This window comes from Oncorhynchus kisutch, linkage group LG17, assembly GCF_002021735.2.
Source record: "Oncorhynchus kisutch isolate 150728-3 linkage group LG17, Okis_V2, whole genome shotgun sequence".
NCBI classification, from domain to species: Eukaryota; Metazoa; Chordata; class Actinopteri; order Salmoniformes; family Salmonidae; genus Oncorhynchus; species Oncorhynchus kisutch.
The window spans coordinates 88054475-88074761 of NC_034190.2; the positions used below are offsets into that span (position 1 = coordinate 88054475).

At 54.1% G+C, this 20287-nt stretch overlaps 1 pseudogene; it reads right to left on the reverse strand.

Annotated features, from left to right (window-relative positions):
- The window catches only part of LOC109882994 (V-type proton ATPase subunit S1-like), a 32136-nt pseudogene that overhangs the window by 1023 nt on the left and 10826 nt on the right, over positions 1-20287 (reverse strand).

Genomic DNA, 20287 nt, shown 5'->3' on the forward strand with positions numbered 1-20287 from the left:
GGGAGACAGGAGAGAGTGATAGAGGGGGGTGGGGGAGAAGAGAGAGGGGGGGGGGGGGGAGAAGAGAGAGAGAGGGGAGAGAGATGGGAGACAGGAGAGAGTGTAGAGGGGGGTGGGGGAGAAGAGAGAGAGGACATGGGAGAGAGATGGGAGGTGGTGAGAGAAAGAGGGGAGATGGGAGAGAGTGATAGAGGGGGGGGGGGGGGGAGAAGAGAGGGGGGGGGGGAGAGAGATGGGGAGGTGGTGAGAGAGAGGGGAGAGAGATGGGGAGGTGGTGAGAGAGAGGGGAGACAGGAGAGAGTGATAGAGGGGGGGTGGGGGAGAAGAGAGAGAGGGGGGTGGGGGAGAAGAGAGAGAGAGGGGAGAGAGATGGGAGACAGGAGAGAGTGTAGAGGGGGTGGGGGAGAAGAGAGAGAGACATGGGAGAGAGATGGAGGTGGTGAGAGAAAGAGGGGAGATGGGATGAGAGTGATAGAGGGGGGGTGGGGGAGAAGAGAGAGAGGGGGGAGAGAGATGGGAGGTGGTGAGAGAGAGGGGAGAGAGATGGGAAGGTGGTGAGAGAGAGGGGAGACAGGAGAGAGTGATAGAGGGGGGGTGGGGGAGAAGAGAGAGAGAGAGGACATGGGAGAGAGGGGGGGGTGGTGAGAGAGAGGGGAGAGAGATGGGGAGGTGGTGAGAGAGAGGGGAGACAGGAGAGAGTGATAGAGGGGGGTGGGGGAGAAGAGAGGGAGAGAGGACATGGGAGAGAGGGGGGGGGGTGGTGAGAGAGAGGGAGACAGGAGAGAGTGATAGAGGGGGGTGGGGGAGAGAGAGGGGGGGTGGGGGAGAAGAGAGAGAGGGGGTGGGGGAGAAGAGAGGAGAGAGGGGAGAGAGCATGGGAGTGGTGAGAAAGAGGGGAGACAGGAGAGAGTGATAGAGGGGGGGTGGGGGAGAAGAGAGAGAGGGGGTGGGGGAGAAGAGAGAGAGAGGGGAGAGAGATGGGAGACAGGAGAGAGTGTAGAGGGGGTGGGGGAGGAGAAGAGAGAGAGGACATGGGAGAGAGATGGGAGGTGGTGAGAGAAGAGGGGAGATGGGAGAGAGGTGATAGAGGGGGGGTGGGGGAGAAGAGAGAGAGGGGGGAGAGAGATGGGGAGGTGGTGAGAGAGAGGGGAGAGAGATGGGAGGTGGTGAGAGAGAGGGGAGAGAGATGGGGAGGTGGTGAGGAGAGAGGGGAGACAGGAGAGAGTGATAGAGGGGGGGTGGGGGAGAAGAGAGAGAGAGAGGACATGGGAGAGAGGGGGGGGTGGTGGAGAGAGAGGGGGAGAGAGATGGGGAGGTGGTGAGAGAGAGGGGAGACAGGAGAGAGTGATAGAGGGGGGTGGGGGAGAAGAGAGGGAGGACATGGGAGAGAGATGGGAGGTGGTGAGAGAAAGAGGGGAGATGGGAGAGAGTGATAGAGGGGGGGTGGGGGAGAAGAGAGAGAGGGGGGAGAGAGATGGGGGGGTGGGGAGAGGAAAGAGGGGAGACAGGAGAGAGTGATAGAGGGGGGGTGGGGAGAAGAGAGAGAGGGGGGTGGGGGAGAAGAGAGAGAGGGTGGAGAGAGATGGGGGTGGGGAGAAGAGAGAGAGAGGGGAGAGAGAGGGGGGTGGGGGAGAAGAGAGAGAGAGAGGACATGGGAGAGAGGGGGGGTGGTGAGAGAGAGGGGAGAGAGATGGGGAGGTGGTGAGAGAGAGGGGAGAGAGGGGGGGTGGTGAGAGAGAGGGGAGAGAGATGGGGAGGTGGTGAGAGAGAGGGGAGACAGGAGAGAGTGATAGAGGGGGGTGGGGGAGAAGAGAGGGAGAGAGGACATGGGAGAGAGGGGGGGGGGGTGGTGAGAGAGAGGGGAGACAGGAGAGAGTGATAGAGGGGGGTGGGGGAGAGAGAGGGGGGTGGGGGAGAAGAGAGAGAGGGGGGTGGGGGAGAAGAGAGAGAGAGAGGGGAGAGAGATGGGAGGTGGTGAGAAAGAGGGGAGACAGGAGAGAGTGATAGAGGGGGGGTGGGGGAGAAGAGAGAGAGGGGGGTGGGGGAGAAGAGAGAGAGAGAGGACATGGGAGAGAGGGGGAGGTGGTGAGAGAAAGGGGAGATGGGAGAGAGTGATAGAGGGGGGTGGGGGAGAAGAGAGAGAGAGAGGACATGGGAGAGAGGGGGGGTGGTGAGAGAAAGGGGAGACAGGAGAGAGTGATAGAGGGGGGTGGGGGAGAAGAGAGAGAGAGGACATGGGAGAGAGGGGGGGTGGTGAGAGAAAGGGGAGACAGGAGAGAGTGATAGAGGGGGGTGGGGGAGAAGAGAGAGAGAGGACATGGGAGAGAGATGGGAGGTGGTGAGAGAGAGGGGAGACAGGAGAGAGTGATAGAGGGGGGTGGGGGAGAAGAGAGGGAGAGAGGACATGGGAGAGAGGGGGGGGGTGGTGAGAGAGAGGGGAGACAGGAGAGAGTGATAGAGGGGGGTGGGGGAGAGAGAGGGGGGTGGGGAGAAGAGAGAGAGGGGGGTGGGGGAGAGAGAGAGAGAGGGGAGAGAGATGGGAGGTGGTGAGAAAGAGGGGAGACAGGAGAGAGTGATAGAGGGGGGGTGGGGGAGAAGAGAGAGAGGGGGGTGGGGGAGAAGAGAGAGAGAGAGGACATGGGAGAGAGGGGGAGGTGGTGAGAGAAAGGGGAGATGGGAGAGAGTGATAGAGGGGGGTGGGGGAGAAGAGAGAGAGAGGACATGGGAGAGAGATGGGAGGTGGTGAGAGAAAGAGGGGAGATGGGAGAGAGTGATAGAGGGGGGGTGGGGAGAAGAGAGAGAGGGGGGAGAGAGATGGGGGGGTGGGGAGAGAAAGAGGGGAGACAGGAGAGAGTGATAGAGGGGGGTGGGGGAGAAGAGAGAGAGGGGGGTGGGGGAGAGAGAGAGAGGGTGGAGAGAGATGGGGGTGGGGGAGAAGAGAGAGAGAGGGGAGAGAGAGGGGGGTGGGGGAGAAGAGAGAGAGAGAGGACATGGGAGAGAGGGGGGGTGGTGAGAGAGAGGGGAGAGAGATGGGGAGGTGGTGAGAGAGAGGGGAGAGAGGGGGGGTGGTGAGAGAGAGGGGAGAGAGATGGGAGGTGGTGAGAGAGAGGGGAGACAGGAGAGAGTGATAGAGGGGGGTGGGGGAGAAGAGAGGGAGAGAGGACATGGGAGAGAGGGGGGGGGTGGTGAGAGAGAGGGGAGACAGGAGAGAGTGATAGAGGGGGTGGGGGAGAGAGAGGGGGGTGGGGGAGAAGAGAGAGAGGGGGGGTGGGGGAGAAGAGAGAGAGAGAGGGGAGAGAGATGGGAGGTGGTGAGAAAGAGGGGAGACAGGAGAGAGTGATAGAGGGGGGGTGGGGGAGAAGAGAGAGAGGGGGGTGGGGGAGAAGAGAGAGAGAGAGGACATGGGAGAGAGGGGGAGGTGGTGAGAGAAAGGGGAGATGGGAGGAGAGTGATAGAGGGGGGTGGGGGAGAAGAGAGAGAGAGAGGACATGGGAGAGAGGGGGGGGTGGTGAGAGAAAGGGGAGACAGGAGAGAGTGATAGAGGGGGGTGGGGGAGAAGAGAGAGAGAGGACATGGGAGAGAGGGGGGGTGGTGAGAGAAAGGGGAGACAGGAGAGAGTGATAGAGGGGGGTGGGGGGAGAAGAGAGAGAGAGGACATGGGAGAGAGATGGGAGGTGGTGAGAGAGAGGGAGACAGGAGAGAGTGATAGAGGGGGGTGGGGGAGAAGAGAGGGAGAGAGGACATGGGAGAGAGGGGGGGGGTGGTGAGAGAGAGGGGAGACAGGAGAGAGTGATAGAGGGGGGTGGGGAGAGAGAGGGGGGTGGGGGAGAAGAGAGAGAGGGGGGTGGGGGAGAAGAGAGAGAGAGGGGAGAGAGATGGGAGGTGGTGAGAAAGAGGGGAGACAGGAGAGAGTGATAGAGGGGGGGTGGGGGAGAAGAGAGAGAGGGGGGTGGGGAGAAGAGAGAGAGAGAGGACATGGGAGAGAGGGGGAGGTGGTGAGAGAAAGGGGAGATGGGAGAGAGTGATAGAGGGGGGTGGGGGAGAAGAGAGAGAGAGAGGACATGGGAGAGAGGGGGGGGTGGTGAGAGAAAGGGGAGACAGGAGAGAGTGATAGAGGGGGGTGGGGGAGAAGAGAGAGAGAGAGGACATGGGAGAGAGGGGGGTGGTGAGAGAAAGGGGAGACAGGAGAGAGTGATAGAGGGGGGTGGGGGAGAAGAGAGAGAGAGAGGACATGGGAGAGAGATGGGAGGTGGTGAGAGAGAGGGGAGACAGGAGAGAGTGATAGAGGGGGGGTGGGGGAGAGAGAGGGGGGTGGGGGAGAAGAGAGAGAGGGGGGTGGGGGAGAAGAGAGAGAGGGGACATGGGAGAGAGGGGGAGGTGGTGAGAGAGAGGGGACATGGGAGAGAGGGGGAGGTGGTGAGAGAGAAGGGGAGACAGGAGAGAGTGATAGAGGGGGGTGGGGGAGAAGAGAGAGAGAGGGGAGAGAGAGCAACAGTAGAAAGTGTGTCAACGGTCAGCTTGTACTGTACCGTCTGGTGTCAGACACACTGCAAACACAGAAACACAGACCCTACCTGGAAGTCCGTGAAGGAGACCCTCCACTGGTTAGCAGGGTCTTTGGAGGTGCGCGGAACCAGGAGGGGGTATCTGAAGTTAGTGACTGACTGACAGCGGTAGGAGTACTCAGCCGGCGCGTACACGTTACGGCTCCCGTTAAACGTTGCTTTCTGACCGTCGTATTCTATCTCCACGGCGTCTAGCGTGAACCAGCGGCGAGCTGACACCTTGTAGTGGCGCTGGGACATGGCAAACCTGGAGACACACACACACACAACATTAGTTCAAATGTCTTGGTTTGTAACAGTGTGTGTGTGTGTGTGTGTCTCCAGTCAACTCACAATAGTTTGAAGGAACGGTTGTCCCAGGATATTCTCATAGTTTAGAACCAGACTGACAGACAGAGATGAAAGAAAGATATTTTATTAGAAAGAAAGATATTTTATTAAAAAGAACAATCGACTACAACATAATTCATCCCAATCATTCCCACAAGGCTGCTGTTCCCATGGTTCCAGCACTAAACCCCCGACCTGGAGTGTGATTGGTTGCAGAGGGAGCCCTGGAGCCTAGGGGTCACGCCCTCTCCAAAGGTCAGAGAGGTGAGGTCGTGTCGTTCCCAGCGACCACCACGGAGCACACTCACGGTCAGGTTCTCCGCCCACAGCATGATACAGCCGGCTCCGCCCTCCTGGGGAGAAGAGATCAGAAATAAATCCTCATCTCTTAAAGGTAGAATCAGTACAAAGAAAAGAGCTGTATCTGGCCGACTGCCACAACAACTAAGAGCATGAAATGAGGCTAAACTTCTCGGCTGCTCCGTTACCCCGTCACAGCAGTACCACCTTCTGCTCCGTTATCCCGTTACAGCAGCACCACCTTCTGCTCCGTTACCCCGTTACAGCAGTACCACCTACTGCTCCGTTACAGCAGCACCACCTACTGCTCCGTTACCCCGTTACAGCAGCACCACCTACTGCTCCGTTACCCCGTTACAGCAGTACCACCTACTGCTCCGTTACCCCGTTACAGCAGCACTACCTACTGCTCCGTTACCCCGTTACAGCAGCACCACCTACAGCTCCGTTACCCCGTTACAGCAGCACCACCTTCTGCTCCGTTACCCCGTTACAGCAGTACCACCTACTGCTCCGTTACAGCAGCACCACCTACAGCTCCGTTACCCCGTTATAGCAGCACCACCTACTGCTCCGTTACCCCGTTACAGCAGCACCACCTACAGCTCCGTTACCCCGTTACAGCAGCACCACCTACTGCTCCGTTACCCCGTTACAGCAGTACCACCTACTGCTCCGTTACCCCGTTACAGCAGTACCACCTACTGCTCCGTTACAGCAGCACCACCTACAGCTCCGTTACCCCGTTACAGCAGCACCACCTACTGCTCCGTTACAGCAGTACCACCTACTGCTCCGTTACAGCAGCACCACCTACTGCTCCGTTACCCCGTTACAGCAGCACCACCTACAGCTCCGTTACCCCGTTACAGCAGCACCACCTACTGCTCCGTTACCCCGTTACAGCAGCACCACCTACTGCTCCGTTACCCCGTCACAGCAGTACCACCTACTGCTCCGTTACCCCGTTACAGCAGCACCACCTACAGCTCCGTTACCCCGTCACAGCAGCACCACCTACTGCTCCGTTACCCCGTTACAGCAGCACCACCTACAGCTCCGTTACCCCGTTACAGCAGTACCACCTACTGCTCCGTTACCCCGTCACAGCAGCACCACCTACAGCTCCGTTACCCCGTTACAGCAGTACTACCTACTGCTCCGTTACCCCGTTACAGCAGTACCACCTACTGCTCCGTTACCCCGTCACAGCAGCACCACCTACTGCTCCGTTACAGCAGTACCACCTACTGCTCCGTTACAGCAGTACCACCTACTGCCCCTTACAGCAGTACCACCTACAGCTCCGTTACCCCATTACAGCAGTACCACCTACAGCTCCGTTACCCCGTTACAGCAGTACCACCTACAGCTCCGTTACCCCGTTACAGCAGTACCACCTACTGCTCCGTTACCCCGTCACAGCAGTACCACCTACTGCTCCGTTACCCCGTTACAGCAGCACCACCTACAGCTCCGTTACCCCGTCACAGCAGCACCACCTACAGCTCCGTTACCCCGTTACAGCAGCACCACCTACTGCTCCGTTACAGCAGCACCACCTACAGCTCCGTTACCCCGTTACAGCAGTACCACCTACTGCTCCGTTACAGCAGCACCACCTACTGCTCCGTTACCCCGTTACAGCAGCACCACCTACAGCTCCGTTACCCCGTTACAGCAGCACCACCTACTGCTCCGTTACCCCGTTACAGCAGTACCACCTACTGCTCCGTTACCCCGTCACAGCAGTACCACCTACTGCTCCGTTACCCCGTTACAGCAGCACCACCTACAGCTCCGTTACCCCGTCACAGCAGCACCACCTACTGCTCCGTTACCCCGTTACAGCAGCACCACCTACAGCTCCGTTACCCCGTTACAGCAGCACCACCTACAGCTCCGTTACCCCGTTACAGCAGTACCACCTACTGCTCCGTTACCCCGTCACAGCAGTACCACCTACTGCTCCGTTACCCCGTTACAGCAGCACTACCTACTGCTCCGTTACCTCGTTACAGCAGCACTACCTACTGCTCCGTTACAGCAGTACCACCTACTGCTCCGTTACCCCGTTACAGCAGCACCACCTACAGCTCCGTTACCCCGTTACAGCAGCACCACCTACTGCTCCGTTACCCCGTTACAGCAGCACTACCTACTGCTCCGTTGACCCGTTACAGCAGCACTACCTACTGCTCCGTTACAGCAGTACCACCTACTGCTCCGTTACCCCGTTACAGCAGCACCACCTACAGCTCCGTTACCCCGTTACAGCAGCACCACCTACAGCTCCGTTACCCCGTTACAGCAGTACCACCTACTGCTCCGTTACCCCGTTACAGCAGTACCACCTACTGCTCCGTTACAGCAGTACCACCTACAGCTCCGTTACCCCGTTATAGCAGCACAACCTACAGCTCCGTTACAGCAGCACTACCTACTGCTCCGTTACAGCAGTACCACCTACTGCTCCGTTACCCCGTTACAGCAGTACCACCTACTGCTCCGTTACAGCAGCACCACCTACTGCTCCGTTACCCCGTCACAGCAGTACCACCTACTGCTCCGTTACCCCGTTACAGCAGCACAACCTACAGCTCCGTTACCCCGTTACAGCAGCACTACCTACTGCTCCGTTACAGCAGTACCACCTACTGCTTCGTTACAGCAGTACCACCTACTGCTTCGTTACAGCAGTACCACCTACTGCTCCGTTACCCCGTTACAGCAGCACAACCTACAGCTCCGTTACCCCGTTACAGCAGCACAATCTACAGCTCCGTTACTCCGTTACAGCAGTACCACCTACTGCTCCGTTACAGCAGTACCACCTACTGCTCCGTTACAGCAGTACCACCTACTGCTCCGTTACAGCAGTACCACCTACTGCTCCGTTACAGCAGTACCACCTACTGCTCCGTTACAGCAGTACCACCTACTGCTCCGTTACAGCAGTACCACCTACTGCTCCGTTACAGCAGTACCACCTACTGCTCCGTTACAGCAGTACCACCTACTGCTCCGTTACAGCAGTACCACCTACTGCTCCGTTACAGCAGCACCACCAACTGCTCCGTTACAGCAGCACCACCAACTGCTCCGTTACAGCAGTACCACCTACTGCTCCGTTACAGCAGCACCACCAACTGCTCCGTTACAGCAGTACCACCTACTGCTCCGTTACAGCAGTACCACCTACTGCTCCGTTACCCCGTTACAGCACCACCTACTGCTCCGTTACCCCGTCACAGCACCACAACCTACTGCTCCGTTAACCCCTTACAGCAGCACCACCTACTGCTCCGTTAACCCGTCACAGCACCACAAACTACTGCTCCGTTAACCCCTTACAGCAGCACCACCTACTGCTCCGCTACAGCAGTACCACCTACTGCTCCGTTACAGCAGTACCACCTACTGCTCCGTTACAGCAGTACCACCTACTGCTCCGTTACCCCGTCACAGCACCACAACCTACTGCTCCGTTACAGCAGCACCACCAACTGCTCCGTTACAGCAGTACCACCTACTGCTCCGTTACAGCAGCACCACCTACTGCTCCGTTACCCCGTTACAGCAGCGCCACCTACAGCTCCGTTACCCCATTACAGCAGCACCACCTACTGCTCCGTTACAGCAGTACCACCTACTGCTCCGTTACCCCGCCACAGCACCACAACCTACTGCTCCGTGACAGCAGCACCACCTACTGCTCCGTGACAGCAGCACCACCTACTGCTCCGTTACTCCGTTACAGCAGTACCACCTACTGCTCCGTTACAGCAGCACCACCTACTGCTCCGTTACAGCAGTATCCTACTGCTCCGTTACAGCAGCAGCACCACCTACTGCTCCGTTACAGCAGTACCACCTACTGCTCCGTTACAGCAGTACCACCTACTGCTCCGTTACCCCGTTACAGCAGTACCACCTACTGCTCCGTTACAGCAGTACCACCTACTGCTCCGTTACAGCAGTACCACCTACTGCTCCGTTACAGCAGTACCACCTACTGCTCCGTTACAGCAGTACCACCTACTGCTCCGTTACAGCAGTACCACCTACTGCTCCGTTACAGCAGTACCACCTACTGCTCCGTTACAGCAGTACCACCCACTGCTCCGTTACAGCAGTACCACCTACTGCTCCGTTACAGCAGTACCACCTACTGCTCCGTTACAGCAGTACCACCTACAGCTCCGTTACAGCAGTACCACCTACTGCTCCGTTACAGCAGTACCACCTACAGCTCCGTTACAGCAGCACCACCTACAGCTCCGTTACAGCAGCACCACCTACTGCTCCGTTACAGCAGTACCACCTACTGCTCCGTTACCCCGTTACAGCAGCACCACCTACTGCTCCGTTACAGCAGCGCCACCTACTGCTCCGTTACCCCGTTACAGCAGTACCACCTACTTCTCCGTTACCCCGTTACAGCAGCACCACCTACTGCTCCGTTACAGCAGCACCACCTACTGCTCCGTTACCCCGTTACAGCAGTACCACCTACTGCTCCGTTACCCCGTTACAGCAGTACCACCTACTGCTCCGTTACCCCGTTACAGCAGCACCACCTACTGCTCCGTTACAGCAGCACCACCTACTGCTCCGTTACCCCGTCACAGCAGTACCACCTACTGCTCCGTTACCCCGTTACAGCAGCACCACCTACTGCTCCGTTACCCCCTTACAGCAGTACTACCTCCTGCTCAGTTACCCCGTTACAGCACCACCTACTGCTCCGTTACCCCGTCACAGCACCACAACCTACTGCTCCGTTAACCCCTTACAGCAGCACCACCTACTGCTCCGTTAACCCGTCACAGCAGCACCACCTACTGCTCCGTTACCCCGTCACAGCAGCACCACCTACTGCTCCGTTACCCCGTCACAGCAGTACCACCTACTGCTCCGTTACAGCAGCGCCACCTACTGCTCCGTTACAGCAGTACCACCTACTGCTCCGTTACCCCGTTACAGCAGTACCACCTACTGCTCCGTTACAGCAGCACCACCTACTGCTCCGTTACAGCAGTACCACCTACTGCTCTGTTACCCCGCTACAGCAGCACCACCTACTGCTCCGTTACAGCAGCACCACCTACTGCTCCGTTACCCCGTCACAGCACCACCACCTACTGCTCCGTTACCCCCTTACAGCAGTACCACCTCCTGCTCAGTTACCCCGTTACAGCACCACCTACTGCTCCGTTACCCCGTTACAGCAGCACAACCTACAGCTCCGTTACCCCGTTACAGCAGCACAATCTACAGCTCCGTTACTCCGTTACAGCAGTACCACCTACTGCTCCGTTACAGCAGTACCACCTACTGCTCCGTTACAGCAGTACCACCTACTGCTCCGTTACAGCAGTACCACCTACTGCTCCGTTACAGCAGTACCACCTACTGCTCCGTTACAGCAGTACCACCTACTGCTCCGTTACAGCAGTACCACCTACTGCTCCGTTACAGCAGTACCACCTACTGCTCCGTTACAGCAGTACCACCTACTGCTCCGTTACAGCAGTACCACCTACTGCTCCGTTACAGCAGTACCACCTACTGCTCCGTTACAGCAGTACCACCTACTGCTCCGTTACAGCAGCACCACCAACTGCTCCGTTACAGCAGCACCACCAACTGCTCCGTTACAGCAGTACCACCTACTGCTCCGTTACAGCAGCACCACCAACTGCTCCGTTACAGCAGTACCACCTACTGCTCCGTTACAGCAGTACCACCTACTGCTCCGTTACCCCGTTACAGCACCACCTACTGCTCCGTTACCCCGTCACAGCACCACAACCTACTGCTCCGTTAACCCCTTACAGCAGCACCACCTACTGCTCCGTTAACCCGTCACAGCACCACAAACTACTGCTCCGTTAACCCCTTACAGCAGCACCACCTACTGCTCCGCTACAGCAGTACCACCTACTGCTCCGTTACAGCAGTACCACCTACTGCTCCGTTACAGCAGTACCACCTACTGCTCCGTTACCCCGTCACAGCACCACAACCTACTGCTCCGTTACAGCAGCACCACCAACTGCTCCGTTACAGCAGTACCACCTACTGCTCCGTTACAGCAGCACCACCTACTGCTCCGTTACCCCGTTACAGCAGCGCCACCTACAGCTCCGTTACCCCATTACAGCAGCACCACCTACTGCTCCGTTACAGCAGTACCACCTACTGCTCCGTTACCCCGCCACAGCACCACAACCTACTGCTCCGTGACAGCAGCACCACCTACTGCTCCGTGACAGCAGCACCACCTACTGCTCCGTTACTCCGTTACAGCAGTACCACCTACTGCTCCGTTACAGCAGCACCACCTACTGCTCCGTTACAGCAGTATCCTACTGCTCCGTTACAGCAGCAGCACCACCTACTGCTCCGTTACAGCAGTACCACCTACTGCTCCGTTACAGCAGTACCACCTACTGCTCCGTTACCCCGTTACAGCAGTACCACCTACTGCTCCGTTACAGCAGTACCACCTACTGCTCCGTTACAGCAGTACCACCTACTGCTCCGTTACAGCAGTACCACCTACTGCTCCGTTACAGCAGTACCACCTACTGCTCCGTTACAGCAGTACCACCTACTGCTCCGTTACAGCAGTACCACCTACTGCTCCGTTACAGCAGTACCACCTACTGCTCCGTTACAGCAGTACCACCCACTGCTCCGTTACAGCAGTACCACCTACTGCTCCGTTACAGCAGTACCACCTACTGCTCCGTTACAGCAGTACCACCTACAGCTCCGTTACAGCAGTACCACCTACTGCTCCGTTACAGCAGTACCACCTACAGCTCCGTTACAGCAGCACCACCTACAGCTCCGTTACAGCAGCACCACCTACTGCTCCGTTACAGCAGTACCACCTACTGCTCCGTTACCCCGTTACAGCAGCACCACCTACTGCTCCGTTACAGCAGCGCCACCTACTGCTCCGTTACCCCGTTACAGCAGTACCACCTACTTCTCCGTTACCCCGTTACAGCAGCACCACCTACTGCTCCGTTACAGCAGCACCACCTACTGCTCCGTTACCCCGTTACAGCAGTACCACCTACTGCTCCGTTACCCCGTTACAGCAGTACCACCTACTGCTCCGTTACCCCGTTACAGCAGCACCACCTACTGCTCCGTTACCCCGTCACAGCAGTACCACCTACTGCTCCGTTACCCCGTTACAGCAGCACCACCTACTGCTCCGTTACCCCCTTACAGCAGTACTACCTCCTGCTCAGTTACCCCGTTACAGCACCACCTACTGCTCCGTTACCCCGTCACAGCACCACAACCTACTGCTCCGTTAACCCCTTACAGCAGCACCACCTACTGCTCCGTTAACCCGTCACAGCAGCACCACCTACTGCTCCGTTACCCCGTCACAGCAGCACCACCTACTGCTCCGTTACCCCGTCACAGCAGTACCACCTACTGCTCCGTTACAGCAGCGCCACCTACTGCTCCGTTACAGCAGTACCACCTACTGCTCCGTTACCCCGTTACAGCAGTACCACCTACTGCTCCGTTACAGCAGCACCACCTACTGCTCCGTTACAGCAGTACCACCTACTGCTCTGTTACCCCGCTACAGCAGCACCACCTACTGCTCCGTTACAGCAGCACCACCTACTGCTCCGTTACCCCGTCACAGCACCACCACCTACTGCTCCGTTACCCCCTTACAGCAGTACCACCTCCTGCTCAGTTACCCCGTTACAGCACCACCTACTGCTCCGTTAACCCCTTACAGCAGCACCACCTACTGCTCCGTTAACCCGTCACAGCAGCACCACCTACTGCTCCGTTACCCCGTCACAGCAGCACCACCTACTGCTCCGTTACCCCCTTACAGCAGCACCACCTACTGCTCCGCTACCCCGTTACAGCAGCACCACCTACTGCTCCGTTACCCCGTTACAGCAGCACCACCTACTGCTCCGTTACCCCGTTACAGCAGCACCACCTACTGCTCCGTTACCCCGTCACAGCACCACCACCTACTGCTCCGTTACCCCCTTACAGCAGCACCACCTACAGCTCCGTTACCCCGTTACAGCAGTACCACCTTCTGCTCCGTTACCCCGTCACAGCAGCACCACCTACTGCTCCGTTACAGCAGTACCACCTTCTGCTCCGTTACCCCGTTACAGCAGTACCACCTTCTGCTCCGTTACCCCGTTACATCAGCACCACCTACTGCTCCGTTACAGCAGTATCACCTACTGCTCCATTACAGCAGCACCACCTACTGCTCCGTTACCCCGTCACAGCAGTACCACCTTCTGCTCCGTTACCCCGTTACATCAGCACCACCTACTGCTCCGTTACCCCGTCACAGCAGTACCACCTTCTGCTCCGTTACCCCGTCACAGCAGCACCACCTACTGCTCCGTTACCCCGTTACAGCAGCACCACCTACTGCTCCGTTACCCCGTTACAGCAGCACCACCTACTGCTCCGTTACCCCGTTACAGCAGCACCACCTACTGCTGCTCCGTTACCCCGTTACAGCAGCACCACCTACTGCTCCGTTACCCCGTCACAGCAGTACCACCTTCTGCTCCGTTACCCCGTCACAGCAGCACCATCTACTGCTCCGTTACCCCGTTACAGCAGCACCACCTACTGCTCCGTTACCCCGTTACAGCAGCACCACCTACTGCTCCGTTACCCCGTCACAGCAGTGTGAAGAGTACCAAGTACTCTGGCAGATTTTTGGGGCGAGTGCAATGTCTTGTATCACTCTCGTTTATAAGACTTAAAATATCCTGGTGAGTCTCAGTTGATTATTTCATAGTGTATTTATTATCCAACTAAAGAGGCTCTTTACCTGCAGTGTGTGTGTGTGTGTGTGTGTGTGTGTGTGTGAGAGAGTGAGTGAGTGAGTGAGTGAGAGAACCTTATACTCCACTGGTGGGTAGACTCCTGTCCTGTCCGATGTCCTGTCGTTGACCTTCTTCTCTGCCCTTTCCTTCTCCCTCTGTCTCTCTCTCTCCCTCTTTCTGTCTCCGTACTGCAATAGAGAGCGCCCTCCTCTTACACCAGCCTCCATATCCATTGAAATAGATGGCACCTGCTAGAGAGAAGGAAAGAGAGATGGTTAACAGGATACGTCAAATGTTGACTATCCAGGAAAAGAATACAAACAGGTGTATGTTTGGGCATGAATCTGGTTCACTGACAATACAAACAGGTGTATGTTTGGGCATGAATCTGGTTCACTGACAATACAAACAGGTGTATGTTTGGGCATGAATCTGGTTCACTGACAATACAAACAGGTGTATGTTTGGGCATGAATCTGGTTCACTGACAATACAAACAGGTGTGTGTTTGTGCATGAATCTGGTTCACTGACAATACAAACAGGTGTGTGTTTGTGCATGAATCTGGTTCACTGACAATACAAACAGGTGTGTGTTTGTGCATGAATCTGGTTCACTGACAATACAAACAGGTGTATGTTTGTGCATGAATCTGGTTCACTGACAATACAAACAGGTGTGTGTTTGTGCATGAATCTGGTTCACTGACAATACAAACAGGTGTGTGCTTGTGCATGAATCTGGTTCACTGACAATACAAACAGGTGTGTGCCTGGTCTGCCTTCATCAGAGCCGTCTGAAAAGGAACATACACAGTGCCATCGGTAAGCATGCAGACTTTTCCACTTTGTTACGTCACAAAGGGCTGTAATGTAACACAATGGGGTCTGAATACTTACCGAATGCACTGTACATACATGTGAACACCCCTTCAACTTAGTGGATTCAGCTATTTCAGCCACACCCATTGCTGATAGGTGTATAAAATCGAACACACAGCCATGCAATCTCCATAGACAAAAATTGACAGTAGAATGGCCCATACTGAAGAGCTCAGGGACTTTCAACGTGGCACCGTCATTGGATGCCACCTTTCCAACAAGCCCATAAGTCAAATCAACTATAAGTGCTGTTATTGTAATGTTGCTCCTAAAAGTTTCCACAACAGCTCATTAGCTCACAGAACGAGACCACCGTGTTCCAAACTTCCTGTGGAAGCAACAGCAGCAAAATAACTTAGTCGGCAGCTTCATAAAATGGGTTTCTATGGCCGAGCAGCCGCACACAAGCCTAAGATCACCATGCGCACTACCAAGCATCGTCTGGAGTGGTGTAAAGCTCACCGCCATTGGACTCTGGAGCAGTGGAAATGGGTTCTCTGGAGTTATGAATCACGCTTCACCATCTGGCAGTCTGATGGACGAATCTGAGTTTGGCGGATGCCAGGAGAATGCTTCGTGCCAAAATGCTTAGTGACAACTGTAAAGTTCGGTGGAGGAGGAATAATGGTCTGGGTCTGTTTTTCATGGTTCGGGCCCCTTGGTTCCAGTGGAGGGAAATCTTAATGCTACAGCATATCATGACATTCTAGACTATTCTGTGTTTTCAAGTTTGTGGCAACGGTTTGGGGAAGGGCCTTTCCTGTTTCAACATGACAATGGCCCCCTGTGCGCAAAGCGAGGTTCATACAGAAATGGTTTTATGAGATGGATGTGGAAGAACTTGACTGGCCTGCACAGAGTCCTGACCTCAACCCCATCGAACACTTTGGGATGAATTGGAACACCAACTGCGAGTCAGGCCTAATCGCTCAACATCAGTGCCCGACCTCACTAATGCTTGTGGCTGAATGGAAGCAAGTCCCCGCAACTATGTTCCAACATCTAGTGGAAAGCCTTCCCAGAAGAGTGGAGGCTGTTATAGCAGCAAAGGGGGGGACCAACTCCATATTAATGCCTTCCCTGAAGAGTGGAGGCTGTTACAGCAGAAAAGGGGGAGATCAACTCCATATTAATGCCTTCCCAGAAGAGTGGAGGCTGTTATAGCAGCAATGGGGGGGGACCAACTCCATATTAATGCCTTCCCAGAAGAGTGGAGGCTGTTACAGCAGCAAAGGGGGACCAACTCCATATTAATGCCTTCCCAGAAGAGAGGAGGCTGTTATAGCAGCAAAGGGGGGGACCAACTCCATATTAATGCCTTCCCAGAAGAGTGGAGGCTGTTATAGCAGCAAAGGGGGGACCAACTCCATATTAATGCCCAGGATTTTGGAATGAGATGGATTCTCAAATCCATCAGTGGAGCACCTGATTCCCCTTTTATGTTAAAGCCGGACAGAAGCACGTTTGGGTTTATATACACACATACACACAGGATATGTCGGGTGATTGTGGAGGCCAGGCCTTCTGATGTAGCACTCCATCCCTCTCCTTCTTGGTCAATAGGCCTTACACAGCCTGGAGGTGTGTTTTGGGTCACGACAGTCCCACTAAGCCCAAACCAGATGGGACGGTGTATCGGTGCAGAATGCTGTGGCAAACATGTTGGTTAAGTGTGCCTTGAATTCTAAATACATCTCAGACAGTGTCACCAGCAATGCACCAACCCACCTCCTCCTCCATGCTTCACGGTGGGAACCACACATGAAGAGATCCGTTCACCTCCTCCATGCTTCACGGTGGGAACCACATATGAAGAGATCCATTCACCTCCTCCATGCTTCACGGTGGGAACCACACATGAAGAGATCCGTTCACCTCCTCCATGCTTCACAGCGGGAACCACACATGAAGAGATCCGTTCACCTCCTCCATGCTTCACGGTGGGAACCACACATGAAGAGATCCGTTCACCTCCTCCATGCTTCACGGTGGGAACCACACATGAAGAGATCCGTTCACCTCCTCCATGCTTCACGGTGGGAACCACACATGAAGAGATCCGTTCACCTATTCTGCATCTCACTAAGACCTGGGGGTTGGAACCAATAATCTAAATATTCATCAGACCAAAGGACAGATTTCCACCGGTCTAATGTCCATTGCTCATGTTTCTTGGCCCAAGCAAGTCTCTTCTTCTTATCGGTGTCCTTTAGAAGTGGTTTCTTTGCAGCAATTCAACCATGATGGCCTGATTCACACAGTCTCCTCTGAACAGTTCATGTTGAGATGTGTCTGATACTTAAACTCTGAAGCATTTATTTGGGCTGCAATTTCTGAGGCTGGTAACTCTGATGAACTTATCCTCTGCAGCAGAGGTAAGTATAGGTCTTCCTTTCCTGTTGCGGTCCTCACGAGAGACAGTTTCATCACAGCGCTTGATGGTTTTGGTGACTGCACTTGAAGAAATGTTCAAAATGTTCCCCTTTTTTCCATCTTGTCTGACCTTCATGTCTTAAAGTAATGATGGACTGTCATTTATCTTTGCTTATTTGAGCTGTTCTTGCCATAATATGGACTTGGACTTTTACCAAATAGGGCTATCTTCTGTATACCACCCCTACCTTGTCACAACAACTGATTGGCTAAAATGCATTCAGGAGGAAAGAATTTCCACAAATGAACAAGGCACACCTGTTAATTGAAATGCATTCCAGGTGACTACCTCATGAAGCTGGTTGAGAGAATGCCAAGAGTGTACAAAGCTGTCATCAAGGCAAAGGGTTGCTACTTTGAAGAATACTACATGATTCCATGTGTTATTTCATAGTGTTGATGTCTTCACTATTATTCTACAATGTAGAAAATAGTAGAAATAAAGAAAAACCCTGGAATGAGTTTGTTTGTCCAGACTTTAGACTGGTACTGTATGTGTATCCGTGTGTGTGCGTTTGAATGAGTGAGTGTGTGCATATGCATACAAGCACCCGCGCAGCATCAGACTCAGACAAACAGGATATAAACAGCGTATAAGTGGGTTATTCAAACTTACTGTTTATTTTGACTAATTTTTAAAAACGTTTATCTTTGACCGTCATTCTATCCCCATCAACACCACTTCCACTCTCTTTGGATTTCTATATTTCAACTGTGATGTTTAACATACAATTTGAATCTAATTAAATCATATCTAAAGATTGTGAGTTGAAGATAAATACTTTTACTAAGAGTATTAGCATATCAGTAACTGATTCTTCAGATCTCTCAACAATGCTATTTCCAGGGTACATTTTTTGATTACTGTTATGCTTTTTCAGACTATTCATGATTTAATCTGGTCTTTACATGTTCTAAATAATACAAGTGTTACATTTGTTTAGATTTAGAATGGACCATTATCATGCACCTGTATCAAAACAGGGGCAGCGGAGAAACATCTATGCACTTAAATAGCAAATTCCCTTGGTTCATTTTCATGGCATCCTGTTGTAAAGAGAAGCAATGTGCTTAATATTAGAAAAGTTTAGAAATAAATATAGTAGGTCTGGCCTATAGAAAGCTGATGGGATCCTCCTCTTTTTAATAGAGGCCATCACACAATAGCATAGCCTATATAAATATTGCCCAACATGAGCTCATTGGCTCTCATGAAGTGTTTGATTAGATTTGAAATTACATTTGTATTGATGTCAGAGTGATTAGAGGGACAACAGAGTGCCAGGCAGTTAGCAAGTTTGGTAGGCTACTAATGACCATCAGCAGCATCAGTGCTTCGAGAAGGCTAATTCCCGTGATTAAATGTTACCCTAACGCGTAACTGGTATAGTCCCGGCCCTAACGCGTAACTGGTATAGTCCTGGCCCTAACGCGTAACTGGTATAGTCCCGGCCCTAACGCGTAACTGGTATAGTCCCGGCCCTAACAAGTAACTGGTATAGTCCCGGCCCTAACAAGTAACTGGTATAGTCACGGCCCTAACACGTAACTGAACTGGTATAGTCCTGGCCCTAACACGTAACTGAACTGGTATAGTCCCGGCCCTAAGTCCCGGCCCTAACACGTAACTGGTATAGTCCCGGCCCTAACACGTAACTGTTATAGTCCCGGCCCTAACAAGTAACTGGTATAGTATCGGCCCTAACACGTAACTGGTATAGTCCCGGCCCTAACACGTAACTGGTATAGTCCCGGCCCTAACATGTAACTGGTATAGTCCCGGCCCTAACACGTAACTGAACTGGTATAGTCCCGGCCCTAACACGTAACTGGTATAGTCCCGGCCCTAACACGTAACTGGTATAGTCCAGGCCCTAACACGTAACTGGTATAGTCCCGGCCCTAACATGTAACTGGTATAGTCCCGGCCCTAACACGTAACTGAACTGGTATAGTCCCGGCCCTAACACGTAACTGAACTGGTATAGTCCCGGCCCTAACACGTAACTGGTATAGTCCCGGCCCTAACACGTAACTGGTATAGTCCCGGCCCTAACACGTAACTGGTATAGTCCCGGCCCTAACACGTAACTGGTATAGTCCCGGCCCTAACACGTAACTGGTATAGTCCCGGCCCTAACACGCAACTGGTATAGTCCCGGCCCTAACAAGTAACTGGTATAGTCACGGCCCTAACACGTAACTGGTATAGTCCCGGCCCTAACAAGTAACTGGTATAGTATCGGCCCTAACACGTAACTGGTATAGTCCCGGCCCTAACACGTAACTGGTATAGTCCCGGCCCTAACACGTAACTGGTATAGTCCCGGCCCTAACATGTAACTGGTATAGTCCCGGCCCTAACACGTAACTGAACTGGTATAGTCCATGCCCTAACACGTAACTGAACTGGTATAGTCCCGGCCCTAACACGTAACTGGTATAGTCCCGGCCCTAACACGTAACTGGTATAGTCCCGGCCATTACACGTAACTGGTATAGTCCCGGCCCTAACACGTAACTGGTATAGTCCCGGCCCTAACACGTAACTGGTATAGTCCCGGCCCTAACACGTAACTGGTATAGTCCCGGCCCTAACACGTAACTGGTATAGTCCCGGCCCTAACACGTAACTGGTATAGTCCCGGGCCTAACACGCAACTGGTATAGTCCCGGGCCTAACACGCAACTGGTATAGTCCCGGCCCTAACACGTAACTGGTATAGTCCCGGCCCTAACACGTAACTGGTATAGTCCAGGCCCTAACACGTAACTGGTATAGTCCCGGCCCTAACATGTAACTGGTATAGTCCCGGCCCTAACACGTAACTGAACTGGTATAGTCCCGGCCCTAACACGTAACTGAACTGGTATAGTCCCGGCCCTAACACGTAACTGGTATAGTCCCGGCCCTAACACG